Source organism: Cupressus sempervirens, chromosome 3 (genome assembly GCF_028749045.1).
Source record: "Cupressus sempervirens isolate cs-2001-9-10 chromosome 3, ASM2874904v1, whole genome shotgun sequence".
Taxonomy (NCBI): Eukaryota; Viridiplantae; Streptophyta; class Pinopsida; order Cupressales; family Cupressaceae; genus Cupressus; species Cupressus sempervirens.
In genome coordinates this window covers 602,791,329-602,808,767 of record NC_143120.1, presented here as the reverse complement: position 1 = coordinate 602,808,767, position 17,439 = coordinate 602,791,329, and the positions used below count along the sequence as shown (strand labels likewise).

The window sequence follows — 17,439 nt, the reverse complement described above, 5'->3', positions numbered from 1 at the left end:
TCATTTCAGAGGTGCAAGTTTCCTAAAAACAGTCCAATGAAATATTCCTGGTGTCAATAAAACAGATCTTTGATTAACATCCCATCACTGTAGGTAAGCAGCTGTATATTCTTGGTATCAATAAAACAAGTCTTTCATTAATACCCCTTCAGCACATACGTGCATGCATGGTCATACTATGTATCTAATTTTGCAAACTCAATAGCAAAGTGTAGATTAACAAATGCTTAGAAAGAACTAAAATAAAATCAATTTTCTATACATTAGAACTAAAATATTGTCCCATCTTTATAATTTCAAGTCTGATGTGTTGCACATTATTGCAACACTAGTCTTGTTTTATAGATTGCTCCATTTAGCATCACCAATAATCTCCATAGGAACATTGCCCTTGTCTAAAATGATGGAACCGGCTTGCATCTCTCACAACAATTTGTCTTCCAACAATATTGGAGATAAATTTTGTTGTAGTATGGCAATCAACACATACTCGAAGATTCTTAACAACTCTAATAGTCATTCCAAGGGGTGTGTTTAATAGACCAAATGCAATTGCCAACTTCTCACTATGATGACAAAGAAATAATTCCTTTTCCTCCTCCTCCACATCATTAATTCAATGTCTTGAATCTGGAAAATACCCTGCTGCCCTCATCTCCCAAGACAATTGCTCCAACTTTGCATTAATCTCCCATGTTTGTAGGTGTGATTTGTCACCTACACAAAAAGCAAGTACCATTTTATGGCACTCAATCCAACTACATCTAGGCACCTTTCCGATTTCTCTCTCTTTCATCAATCTCCTTAACCTTTGAACCTCACCCCACTAGCCCACTTTTGCATACAAGTTTGAGAGAAAAACATATGTTGCTGCACTTTTAGGATCCAAATCAAAAAGCATTATTGCTATAAATACTCCCAACCCTATATTCAGATGTGATCTACATGCACCAATAAAACATGTCCAAACAATCACCATAGGATTAACTGGCATCTTAATGATAAATTTTAGAGTGTCATCAAGATAGCTAGCATGGGCAAGAAGGTCAACTATGCACACATAATGATCAACTGTAGATGTTAAGCAATAATGGCTACTCATGACATTGAAGTATGTATAGCCCTTATCACTAAACCTGCATGGCTGCATGAAAATAAAACACAAGCAAAGCTTACAATGTCAGGATATGTTGGCAAGCGCTTAACAAGTTCCAAGAGATTTAGAGCATCTACGCAAAATCCATTATGTGAGAATCTTGCAATCATGGCATTCCATGAGATCGCATTTCTTTGAGGCATTTTGTCAAATAGTTTGCATGCCTTATGTATGCTTCCACATTTTGCATACATGTCTACAAGGGCACTTGCAATTACAAAATCATACAAAAACCCACTTTCAGATATGCCTTGATGGATGCCTATGCCCTATTCCAGAGCACCCATTTTGGCACAGGCTGAGAGAACGCTGCAAAAGTTGTGGAGTCTGCTTTTACATCCACCAAAGGCATTTGCTTAAAAGTTTCCAGAGCCTTTTCAACAAGCCCATTTTGTGCATATCCTGCAATCATGGCATTCCATGAGATGACATTTCTTTGGGTCATTTTGCAAAATAGTTCATGAGCCTTGTGAATGTGTCCACATTTTGCATACATTTCTATCAGGGCATTCACAACTACAACCTCTGATAAAAATCCTTGTTCAATAAGGCTTTGATGTATCTTCATAGCCTGTTCTAAAGCTCCCATTTTGGCGCATGCTAGAAAAGGTTGTACAGTTTGGCTTTACATCTGCCAATTGCATTTGTTTAAAAGCATCCAAAGCCTTATCAACAAACCCATTATGTGCATATCCTGTGATCATGACATTCCATGAGATCACATTTCTTTGAGGCATGTTGTCAAATAGTTCACACTCCTTGTCTATGCTTCCAAATTTTGCATACATGTCTACGAGGGCACTTGCAACTATAACATCTAACAATAATCCCTTCTTTGCTAGGCTCTGATGGATGTCAATACCCTGCTACAAATCCCCTATTTTGGCACTGTTATCAAAATTTCATTACATATGCAATTTTGTTTTAACATTCATTACTGTTTATCAATTGCATTCAATTGCCAATGTTTGCAAAAAGGGGGAAAAGTACATTGCATTGATAAAATGAGAAAAATTCTTTATTTGTGTTAAACGATGACAATTTTCATTTTGGAGTTTATATATTAAAGAATTAAAGAACATGTACTGAATGAAAAAGTGATCAAAATCTCTCACACAAGGCCGTGAGAGTAACCTATTCATTATTCCTATGCAAATTAGGAACAAGTAGAAAACAAAATAAATGATACAAATGAACATGCAAGAGTAGGAAAGAAAGAACCAACCATTGCCTGGGGGTATATGGCTGGTCTGAATCCGCTTTCCCGAAGTTGCCTTGCTGAAATTCAGTTCTCCCTAGTTCCCTAAGCATCCAATTCCTGCAAACAAGTCAAAGAAAGGTATAGGTTAGATCCATATGGATCTAAGCAATGTCTGGTTCCACAAAACATACTTATACACTTGTACCATTTACCCGTGACCCTAATTTGCACAAGAACAATGAATTCAATTAATCATGGAGTAGTAGTATCAGAATCTAAAAATCAAAACCATGTATACAAGTGATTTTGTTGCTAACACGTTTGTGCTACGTGCAGAAAGTATAAACAGTGACAACCTAGATTGTTGATAAAGTTGTTTATAAGTGTCACGAGCCCGTGCTCGAACCTTGTAAGTCAACTCAATTAACAATTTTTATATAGATGCCTCGTGTGATTGATGTGAATGTAAATGTGGTGTCATTAGTGACTTGATCTATCATTCTTCAACTGCAAGATAAGAGTATTGCTGAGATTTGAGTATGAATGTGAATGTTGACAGTCATGGGTAGATGTTCGAGTAACTTGAGAGACTCAAAAGGAAAGTGATGCAAAATGTTTGTATGAGGAAACATCTACAGTCGTATCTATACTCAAAAAATTTCAAGTAAATGTACTTGGAAGATGTCACATAAGTTCTGTAAATCTTGGTTTGTATCTTCATAGCCTATTGAAAAGCAGGAACATTGCAACAAGTTATATCTTTGAGTCAATGGATAACACTGTTATCAAATATACTCTTCATAATGCAAGGTTACCTTGGAGTCAAATTCTGATCCTAAATCTTCATTGACTGGAGATTTCAACTTTAAAAAAAAAGATGATGATATTAAAGACTGGACTGGCAGAGACAAAAATGATTATAAATGCGGTTATCTTCACAAGTGCAGCTTCAGCAAACGTATTTGGGAGAAGAAGAAAGGAGAAAGCCGCGTTGTTGTATTTGAAAACACAAAAAACATAACACCCTGAGAGGAGCGGTTTTCATTAAAAATGAGTTCACATACAAAGAACCTATTCCATCAAAGCGGCAGCAAATAAACCATTCTCGGGTTTTAAAAGTTTTTCATAACAGTGACTTTAATATATTGCATGCAGCCAATGATAATCTACATACGAAATTCATCTGAGTTCTTTTTTCAAAAACGTTGTTCCTATCACACGTTTTTATCTACAGCAGTGACTTGTTTTTTTTTTTAACACAAAAAAAAATAATCTCCAGCATAAGATACAGCAACAGTGAAGCAAAGACTGAAATTAACTTCTTACCTTCAATTACGTCTGCAATGAAAGATACAACAAATGCCAACAATGGATCAAAATCAAATGATGTGAAGAAGAGTCGCGGCGCCAGTGTGAGAACTATCAAATTTCCATAAAAAATGATGATGAAACCCTCACTCCTTCTCCACTTCGAAAATCCCAGAAATGAGAAAACAATAACTTATATTTTCTTTAACACATTCTGCCCTTTATCGTTTTGAAGGATCTTTTGAAGTCCATGGATTTTTGATAGGGTTTTTATGTTTTTAGAAACTTTATGTTTAATTCAATACCTTATGGATATTTAATTCATTTATTTTCTATCTTGCATATACATGTTACTTTGTAAAGAAGATATATTCGAATGACAATTTTATAAGTCATTGAATATATATTCTTCTATTTTAAGTGCAAAAGAGAGGAATTAAATTAATTCCATATTTATGGTCTTGATTGAAAAGGTTAAAGTTGGAACATGAGGAACCTTTTTAGGAGGAAGTGTAGAGGTCGAGTTTGACTTTGCCCTATTGGTTTATGACTCTTTATGACTTGTTAGAGCATTTTTTGGGTGGTTTTGATGAGTCATGGGGTGCAGTTATGAGTTAATGAAGTCTTAGACTTTATTGGACTTCATTTTGGAAGTTTCTAAGCCCTATTTTGGAGGCTATCATTCTGCATACGACCCAAGAGGTTGGGTTTGGTACTTAATGAGTTTGAGAGCTCATTTGAAGACAGTTCTGAGTTATGCAAAAACAGTATTGAGTGATATTTTATCTTGGGTATTGTTATGTTTTTTTCTCTAACTATTTAGAAGAAAAGTTAAATATATGGCAAGCATTTTACAGGTTCATTTTGGAAGAGATTTTCAAGCCTCAATCTTTTTCAGTGATATTGTGTAGTTTTTTTCTGATTTGATAAGGTTAGTCTGTGAATCCAAGGATTCCTAGTTAATCTGTCTCAGTTTATACCTCGTCACTGAAGTGTATTTTGTTTGCAGGTCACATTTTGTGTTTGTTTAATTTTTATTTTATTAAGTAAAAAATTTCTATTTTTCTTAATGAGTTAGAATCAAAACCTTAATGTGAAACACTATTGCAGGCCAATATAAAGTTTAAGTGCTTATTAGTATTTTTCCTCCATTTTGATGGTGAAATGGTTGTTATTAGTTGAAACCTTTCTTTAAGCATATTTGGTGCATCACCTTTTAGGAACTAATTTATTTTCCGTTGTTTTGTAATCTTCCTTAACCCTTTCCTCAGTAAGAAAGTAGTGTTAGAAGAATCAATTAGGTGATTTCCCATAAAGGAGTTGGCCTAGAACCCGGAGGTTCAGCCATTGATAGGTTACCCATAGCCTTTGGTTGTTCCAATGTTGGTCTAAATTATCAAATTTCTATTGTAATTTGATAGGGTGTAAATTTAGGTGCCAACAGTTTTTGGCACGCCCGGTGGGACACAAGGAGTTTTTGTACTTCTTTTGTGTTTTCTGATATTGTTGTTGGTGTGTTCAACAATATATTCTTCTGCAAAAGGGAGAAATAAGCACACTTGGCGACTCCGTTATTCTAGTATGAGTATTTCAGTGCAGTAATTTATGAGTAAAGTCCAAACAAGAAGCAGTGTTGCATCTCTTCAATACAGTGAGCTATCACCACCAAGGAGAGGCAGGAGAACAACTGACAGAGTGCAAGAAAGCTTAGTCAAGACAAGAAGAGCAAAATCTATTCCTCCTCCTGCAAGTCTAGTATTAGTACAGCCATTCCCATTAGTGTTTGTCAGAAGAAGAAGAAGAAGAAGAGCAAAAATGGCAAGAGCTTTTGCTATGTTTGACCAAGGGAGTCCTTTAAATCTAGCACGACATGATCCCATACCAGTAGCTGCTTTGAAAAGTTTACCATACTTTTTAGGAGAAGAACAAACCACTCCTACAAAACATATTCAAGATGTAGCTAATTTATGTGCATTATATCATGTGATTGAAGACAATATTGCTGTTAGGCTCTTGGTAGCCTCATTTAAAGGAAAAGCTCTAGAATGGTACAGAAAGTTAGCTGCAGCATCCATTACAGATTGGGACCAGCTAGGAACAGCCTTGTGTGACTTTTTAAAGGACACCTCAAATCATTTGTCTCTGATGGAGCAGTTGTCAACTATCAAGCGGGCTCCTCATGAACAGGTATCTGATTTCAACTTCAGATTCCAAAAGACTTGGGAAAGAATTCCTGAGACAGTAAGGCCATCTGCTGAGCATGCATTCTTATACTTCCTAAGGGCATTTAACAGCAACATCGTTGTAATGATTCAATCATTAGGAGGAAATACTCTCCCAAATGCGTATCAAATAGCTATAAGAGCATAAAACAACTTGATACAAGCTGGTCAAATAGCCCCAAGGCCTGCAATGCCTATTTTTCCAATTGCACCAAGGCTACCACCAGCAGAGCCATTGCAAGTAGCTCCTTTAGCGGCCATTCCAGCTGTACCAGCACTGCCAGCACCAGGGACATCTCAGAATGCATTACAAATAAATGTTTCAGCTTAGTCAAATGAACTTCAAGAAATCAAAGGCTTGCTACATAACTTTGGTAATGAGATAGTTAATATTAAAAAGCAACAAAGTCAGAATTATAGGCCTTATCAACAGCCTATACAACCTAGGTTTCAGCAAAACCAAGGGAATAGGCCCATGTTCCAACAAAATCAAGGTCAAAGAGCATACAATAATAGACCTTTTCATCCCTATAATCCAAACTCTGCCAGTACTTCAAAGGAAATGGTTCCTGTTCAAAATAACCTGGTACAAGATTTCGAATGGTGCTATCCTTGTAACCAAGCACACAATCAGAATACTTGTGTGAATGGAATGATCAATCAAGCGCTGATGATTCAAAGTATGCCAGTCAACTAGCAAGTTGTAGCCAATGAAGTTTCAACATCCAATCAAGTAGAGCAACAACCTGAAACAACATTGTTAAGCTGGCAAAAAGAAGACTTTTGTGGAGTTAACCAAGACGGTTCTACAATAGAAGATAACACGAGAAGCAAAAAGAGAGCTTTGGATGCCAACATACCAGAAAAAGTAGCTGCAGTACCAGATAAACCAATAGCGGTCGTAGCTACAAATCAAGCCCAGCAGATTCCTTCCAACCAAAGGATTTCACCAAGGGGTCAACCTTTACCAACTGCTAACCAATCAGCAAATGTACCCAAACCAAGTGTGCCACTTGCTGCTCCAGCAACTGATAAGGTCAACCTTTACCAACTGCTAACCAATCAGCAAATGTACCCAAACCAAGTGTGCCACTTGCTGCTCCAGCAACTGATAATCTGGTGATTTCTTCTAAAGGTGCCAAAGTAAGTGTCCCTACCTTCAATATTTTAGATTCAATGAAGAAGGTTAATGTTTCCATTTCATTGTGGGATTCTTTAAGTATTCCAGGGAAAAAGGATTTGTTGCAATCAGCTTTGCGTGATGTGAATTTGTCTAGTGAGCCTAGCCTTGATAGTGCTAAAGTCATATTGACTAATGCTGAAGAAAGTCCAGTAGTTCAGAATTTGGTACAGCCTAAACCACCTCCTTTTTATGTGTCTTTAATCATTGGAAATAGCTTAGTCCATAACTGTATGATTGATTCGGGAGCTAGCAGCTCTGTTATGCATAAACAAATTGTGGACAAGCTAGGAATTAAGTATGAGCCTCTGGAAAAGGGAGTTGCTCAGCTAGATGGAACATCTGTAGGCACAATTGGTGTTGTTAGGGGTTTGGATTTGTTTCTCCATGCCTGTCCAAATTTTTCCATTCCTCAAGATATCTACATCATTGAGTTACCGCCTTATTTTGCCTTATGTCTTTCGCGTGATTTCACTACTAAGATAGGGGGTTATTTATCTTCGGATTGGTCACACATGTTGTTTAGGACCAGGTATGGCACCAAAGTCATCATCCAGTCTAAACCTATTGCAAAAGATCACATTGAGCCCTATAATCCTAGCCCTATCAATGCCAACTTGATAATAAATGAATTAGAGGATAATGGGGCAGAAAGTCAAACTCCGATTGAAGGTATTCTAGCTATACTTCTTGATGAATGGGATGTTCAAGACCAAATGCAAAACACTTCAGCCCTTGTTGAACAGTCAGACCTTGGAGTTTACATGATGATGGAACCAAATGCCGTAATCCCAAATCTGGTCAAAGAAACTGAACAGCGAGATAAGGAGTTAGATGAGCAAGTTTGGAACATGTATTTTGATGGTGCTAGAAGCAAAGTTGGAGCTGGTGGTGGTTGTATGCTAATATCTCCTAGTGGAAAGAGGTATTATTCTTCTTTTCGTTTCTATTTTAGCTGTTCCAATAGCTCAGATGAGTATGAGGCATTGATACATGGACTAGAATGGGCTAGAAGGATGGGTATCTGTTGTTTAAGGATCTATGGAGATAGTGAATTAGTGATTAATCAAGTGAGGAGTTTGAATACAGCCACTGTTGAAATCTTAGAGAAACAGAGTATGGGATTTGTTAGAAGATTTTGATGCCATAAATATGTTTTCAATTCCAAGAAATCAAAACAGACATGCTGATAGGTTGGCCGCCATAGGGGTAGAATTTAACGTTCCCAAGGAAGTCAGCAGCAAAGGTTGGAACAAACATATTAAGGTGGTTGTTAGGCCCGCTGTACCTAATAATAGCGTACATTGGCAGGTTTTTGATAGTGACCAGCAAATCGTAAATTTTATCAAAGAAGATGCAAAATTCTCTCTAATGAATCAAGATAAAATTCAGCAGCTCTTTGATGATTAGATTATCCAGCTAAAAAAAAACAAGGTTCCAAAGGGATTGGTTACCCTTGAATTAGTATTTAATACTGATGATGAAGCTAAAAAGCCAAAATCCAGCATTCAAGTACAGCAAGATCATTATGAAGAGGTGGAGGTTTCAGCGGGGAAGAAACTTAAGCTAGGAAAAGTGTGTACAGCAGAAGAGAAAGTATCTTTTATGCACCTTTTTAATGAATTCAGTGATGTTTTTGCCTGGGAATATGGAGACTTGAAAGGCTTTGATATGAAATTAGCTCAGCATACCATCAAATTGGAAGCTAGTGCTAAACTAGTTAGGCAAAAACAGAGGCCTGTGAAACCCAAATTGGAGCCTTTAATGCAAAAATAACTTAACAAACTGATTGAGAGCAACATAATTTTTCCAATCAAACACACTTCTTGGGTATCAAATCTAGTCCCAGTAAGGAAAAAGAATGGTGAACTTAGGCTATGTGTAGATTTCAGAGACCTTAATAGGTCCTCATTGAAAGATCGCCACCCTCTCCCCTCAATGGAACAAATTCTACAGTTTGTTTCAGGAGTTGAACGCTTTTCATTGATAGATGGTTATAGCAGATATAATCAAGTTTTGGTTAAAGATGAGGATCAGAAATAGCGTTTACAACCAAGTGGGGAACTATGGCCTATAAAAAGATGCCTTTTGGGTTGTCTAATGCTGGAGCGACATTCCAGAAAGCCATGGATATGGCTTTCGACAAACTAATGTACAAGATAGTGTTGTTATATCTTGATGATATAACAGTATTTTCAAAAGAAGCAAAGGATCATCTTGGCCATTTGCAGCAGATTTTTGAACGCTGTAGAGAATTCAGAATATCCTTGAATCCAAAAAAAAGTGTGTTTGTTGTTCACCAAGGCAAATTGTTAGGTTATATTGTGTCAAAAGAAGGAACCACCATTGATCCTGAGCAGGTTTCTGCTATTTTGGAGCTGCCTTTGCCTCATCATAAAAAGGGACTGCAAAGTTTCTTAGGAAGGATCAATTTTGTTCGAAGGCTCATTCATAACATTGCAGATTTACTCAAACCTTTGACAGCCATGCTCAAAAAGCATGCAATTTTCAGTTGGACAAAGGAGGGAAAACAGAGTTTTGAAGAGATCAAGAAAGCTCTAGTGAAGCTCCAACTTTAACAAATCCGAATTTTGATAAGGATTTTATTCTTTATGCTTATGGGAGCTATGATTGTATTTCTGCAATTTTGGTCCAGGAAAATGAAGATGTCTTTGAACAGCCAATAGCCTTTTTCAGTCAAGGGCTTCATGACTATGAGCAACGTTATTCCTTTGTGGAGAAGCATGTGCTGGCTGTTATCAGAAGTTTAAAAAAAATTAAACATCTAGTGTCTAACAACAGGATTAATCTTATGGTTTCTCATCCTAGCGTCAAGGATTTCCTCTTAAACACGGATTTAAATGAAAAGAGGGCAGGATGGATCACTAAAGTCATGGAATATGACGTGCATATCAAGATTACCAAACTGGTTAGAGGTAAAGGTTTATGTGAGCAGCTAGCTGAAGGCCCTATTTTAACTGAGATGGACAATGTTTTAATGCTACAAACTGGACATCAGGAGGAAGCTGAGGTTTTAAAAGGTGATTGGATGACTGAAATGATAAGTTTTTTGTAGCATGGTACATATCCAGTTGATATGAATAAAGCTAAAAGAAGATATTTCAGGTTGCAGTCAATTCCATTTGTGTTGCTTGGAGGTGTGCTATTCAGAAAAGACCATAATGGTGTGTTACTGATGTGTAGCTTCTCATCAGGTTGAGAAGATTTTGCATGAGTTTCATGACGGAGTAGCAGGAGGACATTTTGCACCTAGGACTACAGCTTGGAAAATACTAAGGGTTGGCTACTATTGGCCAAGTTTGTTTAAAGATGCACATGCTTGGGTCAGAAAATGTATCAAGTGTGATGTTTTTGCTGGGAAAGACAAGTTGTCAGCTTTACCTCTTCAGCCAATTCAAGTGGATCAGCCCTTTGTCAGATGGGGGTTGGATTTTATAGGACCTATTAACCCTCTATCCAGTTCAGGACATAGATGGATCCTTACTGCTACTGATTATTTTACAAGGTGGACAGAGGTAGTGGCATTAAAGGAGGCTAATGAAACATCGGTTCTGAATTTTTATGAAGATTTAGTAGCCAGATTTGGAGTCTCGGAATCAATTATATCTGACAATGCATTGGCATTCTTGGGATTAAGAATCATTGATTGGGCTGTCAAGCATGGTATTCATTTGAGTACATCCTTGAACTATTACCCTCAAGGTAATGGTTTGGCTAAATCCACAAATAAGAATCTGATAAGGGTTATTAAGAGAACACTGGAAGATAACCAACGAAATTGGCATACTAAGCTAAAATCTGCCTTGTGGGCAGATCGTATAACACCAAAGAGATCAATTGGAAATTCCCCTTTTATGCTGGTTTATGGGAAGGAAGCCAGATTACCCTTATCTGTGGAGATTCCAGCTTTAGAGATTGTGCATCAGTTAGAAATTTTAGAGGGTTAGGACCCAATGGCAATCAGATATGCTGAGCTCATGGAGTTAGAAGAGATGCGGGACAAAGCAATGAAGAATATGGAGTATCATCAACTCCAAATGAAAAGAAGTTTTGATAAGAGGTCAATTGTCAAAGTTTTCAAAGAAGGTGATGTTGTCTTGAGGTGGGATGTTCTGAAAAGCAGACCTGGACAGCATACTAAGTTTGACAAAATGTGGAGCGGTCTTTTCATCATTACGGAGTGCAAGGAGCACAATGCTTTTCAGTTATCAAAGATGAATGGAGAAAGGCTACCGATCCCTGTGAATGGGATACACCTCAAATCATGTTTTGAGGTATGAGTTTCAGTCCTACTTTGTACATATTAGGTTTAGTTTCCCTTGTTTTCAATAAATGCATCTGCTTTAGTTTAGTTTTGTTTTCTGTCTTGTTTTTGGTTTAGTAGTCTGGGTTAGTTAAGTTGCCGGTTTATGTTGTTCTACAGTCATATCCGCCTTTTGATTCACGCATGCATAAATGTCTGTGCTCAAATGCATATATATATCCAATATACGCACACATACACACATATATATTGCCAACACTAAATATGTCTGGCTGTTAGCCATACATATCTGCATATCCATGCATACGCTGCATACATACATGCACTTACGTCCATACATCCATGCATACGTCAACCAAATGGTCGATTATGATGGTTCAACTCCTAAAGTTGATACTTGAGTTCTGACCTTGCATGCCCGTCAATTTAACAAGAATTTCCAGTCTTATTAATTCACAAGCATACATTCAAAACTGAACCAGCAACTTTAGAGGTCGCTTTGTGTCAGGTTTAGGTGCTAGTAATGCATAATTCAGACTCTATGACTAATAAGTACAACAAACTGGTCAAATGTCTTCACAATATACATACAAGCATGATCGCCCAATCAAGATACCTATGCAAGAGTCAATCATTATTACTTCCATCTCAGTATCATTAGCATAACTCATAATGATGTGGAAAGGTCTTCATCACTACAAGACACCCAAATCACACTGAGCTGAAAACAATAATCATTGATTCCCGTATTATCAGACTCCATAACCCAATGGACTTGTAACACAACTGGTCTCGTGTATAGCAGGCATACATCCCATGGAAGTCGCCAAAAATGTTATCAAAATTTCATTACCTATGAAATTTTGTTTTAACATTCATTACTGTTTATCAATTGCATTCAATTGCCAATGTTTACAAAAAGGGGGAAAAGTACATTGCATTGATAAAATGAGAAAAATTCTTTATTTGTGTTAAACAATGACAATTTTCATTTTGGAGTTTATATATTAAAGAATTAAAGAACATGTACTGAATGAAAAAGTGATCAAAATCTCTCACACAAGGCCGTGAGAGTAACCTATTCATTATTCCTGTGCAAATTAGGAACAAGTAGAAAATAAAATAAATGATACAAATGAACATGCAAGAATAGGAAAGAAGGAACCAGCCATTGCTTGGGGGTATATGGCTGGTCTGAGTCCGCTTTCCCGAAGTTGCCTTGCTGAAATTCAGTTCTCCCTAGTTCCCTAAGCATCCAATTCCTGCAAAAAAGTCAAAGAAAGGTACAGGTTAGATCCATATGGATCTAAGCAATGTCTGGTTCCGCAAAACATACTTATACACTTGTACCATTTACCCATGATCCTAATTTGCACAAGAACAGTGAATTCAATTAATCATGGAGCAGCAGTATCAGAATCTAAAAATCAAAACCATGTATACAAGTGATTTTGTTGCTAACACGTTTGTGCTACATGCAGAAAGTATAAACAGTGACAAGCTAGATTGTTGATAAAGTTGTTTATAAGTGTCACAAGCTCGTGCTCAAACCTTGTAAGTCAACTCAATTAACAATTTTTATACAGATGCCTCGTGTGATCGATGTGAATGTAAATGTGGTGTCATTAGTGACTTGATCTATCATTCTTCAACTGCAAGATAAGAGTATTGCTGAGATTTGAGTATGAATGTGAATGTTGACAGTCATGGGTAGATGTTCGAGTAACTTGAGAGATTCAAAAGGAAAGTGATGCAAAATGTTTGTATGAGGAAACATCTACAGTCGTATCTATACTCAAAAAATTTCAAGTAAATGTACTTGGAAGATGTCACATACGTTCTGTAAATCTTGGTTTGTATCTTCATAGCCTATTGAAAAGCAGGAACATTGCAACAAGTTATATCTTTGAGTCAATGGATAACACTGTTATCAAATATACTCTTCATAATGCAAGGTTACCTTGGAGTCAAATTATGATCCTAAATCTTCATTCATTGGAGATTTCAACTTTCAAAAAAAAGATGATGATATTAAAGACTGGACTGGCAGAGACAAAAATGATTATAAATGCGGTTATCTTCACAAGTGCAGCTTCAGCAAACGTATTTGGGAGAAGAAGAAAGGAGAAAGCCGCGTTGTTGTATTTGAAAACACAAAAAACATAACACCCTGAGAGGAGCGGTTTTCATTAAAAATGAGTTCACATACAAAGAACCTATTCCATCAAAGCGGCAGCAAATAAACCATTCTCGGGTTTTAAAAGTTTTTCATAACAGTGACTTTAATATATTGCATGCAGCCAATGATAATCTACATACGAAATTCATCTGAGTTCTTTTTTCAAAAACGTTGTTCCTATCACACGTTTTTATCTACAGCAGTGACTTGTTTTTTTTTTTAACACAAAAAAAAATAATCTCCAGCATAAGATACAGCAACAGTGAAGCAAAGACTGAAATTAACTTCTTACCTTCAATTACGTCTGCAATGAAAGATACAACAAATGCCAACAATGGATCAAAATCAAATGATGTGAAGAAGAGCCGCGGCGCCAGTGTGAGAACTATCAAATTTCCATAAAAAATGATGATGAAACCCTCACTCCTTCTCCACTTCGAAAATCCTAGAAATGAGAAAACAATAACTTATATTTTCTTTAACACATTCTGCCCTTTATCGTTTTGAAGGATCTTTTGAAGTCCACGGATTTTTGATAGGGTTTTTATGTTTTTAGAAACTTTATGTTTAATTCAATACCTTATGGATATTTAATTCATTTCTTTTCTATCTTGCATATACATGTTACTTTGTAAAGAAGATATATTCGAATGACAATTTTATAAGTCATTGAATATATATTCTTCTATTTTAAGTGCAAAAGAGAGGAATTAAATTAATTCCATATTTATGGTCTTGACTGAAAAGGTTAAAGTTGGAACATGAGGAACCTTTTTAGGAGGAAGTGTAGAGGTCGAGTTTGACTTTGCCCTATTGGTTTATGACTCTTTATGACTTGTTAGAGCGTTTTTTGGGTGGTTTTGATGAGTCATGGGGTGCAATTATGAGTTAATGAAGTCTTAGACTTTATTGGACTTCATTTTGGAAGTTTCTAAGCCCTATTTTGGAGGCTATCATTCTGCATACGACCCAAGAGGTTGGGTTTGGTACTTAATGAGTTTGAGAGCTCATTTGAAGATAGTTCTAAGTTATGCAAAAACAGTATTGAGTGATATTTTATCTTGGGTACTGTTATGTGTTTTTCTGTAACTATTTAGAAGAAAAGTTAAATATATGACAAGCATTTTACATGTTCATTTTGGAAGAGATTTTCAAGCCTCAATCTTTTTCAGTGATATTGTGTAGTTTTTTTTGATTTGATAAGGTTAGTCTGTGAATCCAAGGATTCCTAGTTAATCTGTCTCAATTTATACCTTGTCACTGAAGTGTATTTTGTCTGCAGGTCACATTTTGTGTTTGTTTAATTTTCATTTTATTAAGTAAAAAATTTCTATTTTTCTTAATGAGTGAGAATCAAAACCTTAATGTGAAACACTATTGCAGGCCAATATAAAGTTTAAGTGCTTATTAGTATTTTTCCTCCATTTTGATGGTGAAATGTTGTTATTAGTTGAAACCTTTCTTTAAGCATATTTGGTGCATCACCTTTTAGGAACTAATTTATTTTCCGTTGTTTTGTAATCTTCCTTAACCCTTTCCTCAGTAAGAAAGTAGTGTTAGAAGAATCAATTAGGTGATTTCCCATAAAGGAGCCGGCCTAGAACCTGGAGGTTCAGCCATTGATAGGTTACCCACAGCCTTTGGCTATTCCAATGTTGGTCTAAATTATCAAATTTCTATTGTACTTTGATAGGGTGCAAATTTAGGTGCCAACAGGCACAAGCTGGGAGGATGCTTGCAAAGGTTGTGCAGTTCAACTCTACACCAGCCAATTGCATTTGCTTGAAAATTTTCAAGGCCTTTTCAGCAAAGCCATTTGGTGCATATCGTACAATCACTACAGTCCATGATATCACATTTTTTTGAGGCATTTCTTTGAAATAACTTAAACCCTAATCAAGAGCACCAATTTGAGCATATCCTACAACCATTGCAGTCCATAAAACTACATTTCTTTGAGGCACTTCTTTGAAAAGCTTTAAAGCCTTATCAAGAATGCCATTTTGTGCAAATCTTGCTATCATTGCATTCCAAGAGACCACATTTCTTTGAGGCATTGCATTGAAAAACCTTAAAGCCCCATCAAGAAGTCCATTTTGTGCATATCCTGCAACAATCGCAATCCATGAAATGATATCTAGTTCAGGCATTTCATTGAAAAGCCTTAAAGCCTCATCAAGAATATCATTCTGTGCATATCTAGCGATCATCAAATTCCAGGAAACCGCATTTCTTTCTGGCATTCTATTAAACAGTTCACATGCCTTGTGTATGCAACCACATTTTGCATACATGTCTACAAGAGCTGTTGCAACTACAACATTTGATAAAACTCCCTTTTCCACTATGCTTTGATGGATGTTCATACCCTAATCCAAATCTCCTGTTTTGGTGTAGGCTAGAAGTACACAGGCAAAGGTGAACTTATCAGGTTGGACGCTTGTTCTCTGCATTTCGTTAAACAGTGTCAAAGCCTCATGAGGAAACCCATGTCTTCTGTAAGTTGCAATTAGGGTATTCCATGACGATATGTCTCTATGTGTGATTTCTTCAAATACTTTACGAGCATCTACCAAACTACCGTATATATCATACATTTTGATTAGGTTATTTTGAAATTTTGGGCTTGCAACAAAAGCAAAGCCCCTAAAACTAGTGGTATTGTGTATTTCTTCCCCGTTCGAAACCGCATACTGGGCAATGCAAGACTACAATAGTCTAAGATATATCGAGTAGTGTAGTGTTGAATTTTGGGTTTTAAGCAGAATGGATGACAACTTCTAAGAGATTTGGATTGGCATGCTATGATTATATGGAAGCTCGTGGAATCTGCATTCTTATAAATTCCAGTACCACCAATGTGGCATTGAAACACCATCAACATCACAGTTTTCCTCCTTGGATGTGGTATAATGACCACTAATTAATTTCTCTGAAGGATGGTGTATACCAGTAGATTCATTTCAAGTTTTAGGATTGAATTTCGACTTCATTTCCTCATTCAGCATGCTGATTGGAAAGCAGACCTTACATTAGCTTCCCAGTACACACAAAGCACTCTCCTGCTACCAGCCCCCAAGTTATAAGATGATGGGGCATGCAGGGTGTGGGAAATCAAGCATTGGGTTACATTAGGAAGAACTAAAATATCTGCTCTACCTTATCACTTTAGTTAGGTTTTTGATATTTTCAAATTTATTTTAAAAAATAATAGATAAATAATTTAATATTAAAAAATTCATAATAATCAATTACAATGTAATATAACTATGTGGGAGGATATTACTATTAATAGTTTAAAAGGAAGTTGGAATAATATATTAGTAATTGATATGGCATAATTAATTATTATTTTAATAATTTTTGAGTTATAGAAGTACACATGTTAATGCTCATACATTGATGCATTAAAGTTGGAACAACAAATCCAAACCACATGTAATGTTACAAACTAGAATTAAAAGTTTGCATACAATTTAGTTCTTTTATTCAACAAATAAGGGGATGCGATTGTGTCTTTATACATTTTATTACAAAATTTGTTCAAATAATTTACATCTATAGTTCAATCTCTTCATAGACCACAAAATACCTCTCTCTCTCTCTCTGATCGATCCCTCGGACCTTGCAACAACATGAAAGAAAGCCCCCAATAGAACTCTTAGCCCAAAAACTTAAGGACTTATCCTCCCTTTTAGAATGTATAATGTTTCATTTAACTAAACTTTCTCCCATGCCTGCCTCCTAATTTATCTACATTAAATGACATCCCACATTCACAAACATGCTCTTACAATTTCATAAAAGGTAAACATTTCTAAGTTTTGTGCTTATCCTTAATCAACTTCTTTGCCTTATATGTCACAATATGGATTTTCAGTTTCCTCTACAATTCGATATCTTTTGTG

At 36.2% G+C, this 17,439-nt stretch overlaps 1 pseudogene; it reads right to left on the bottom strand.

The window, feature by feature from the left end:
- Positions 1 to 361: 361 nt before the first annotated feature.
- Positions 362 to 16,493, bottom strand: LOC149568115 (pentatricopeptide repeat-containing protein At2g03880, mitochondrial-like; annotated as a pseudogene).
- Positions 16,494 to 17,439: the final 946 nt, after the last annotated feature.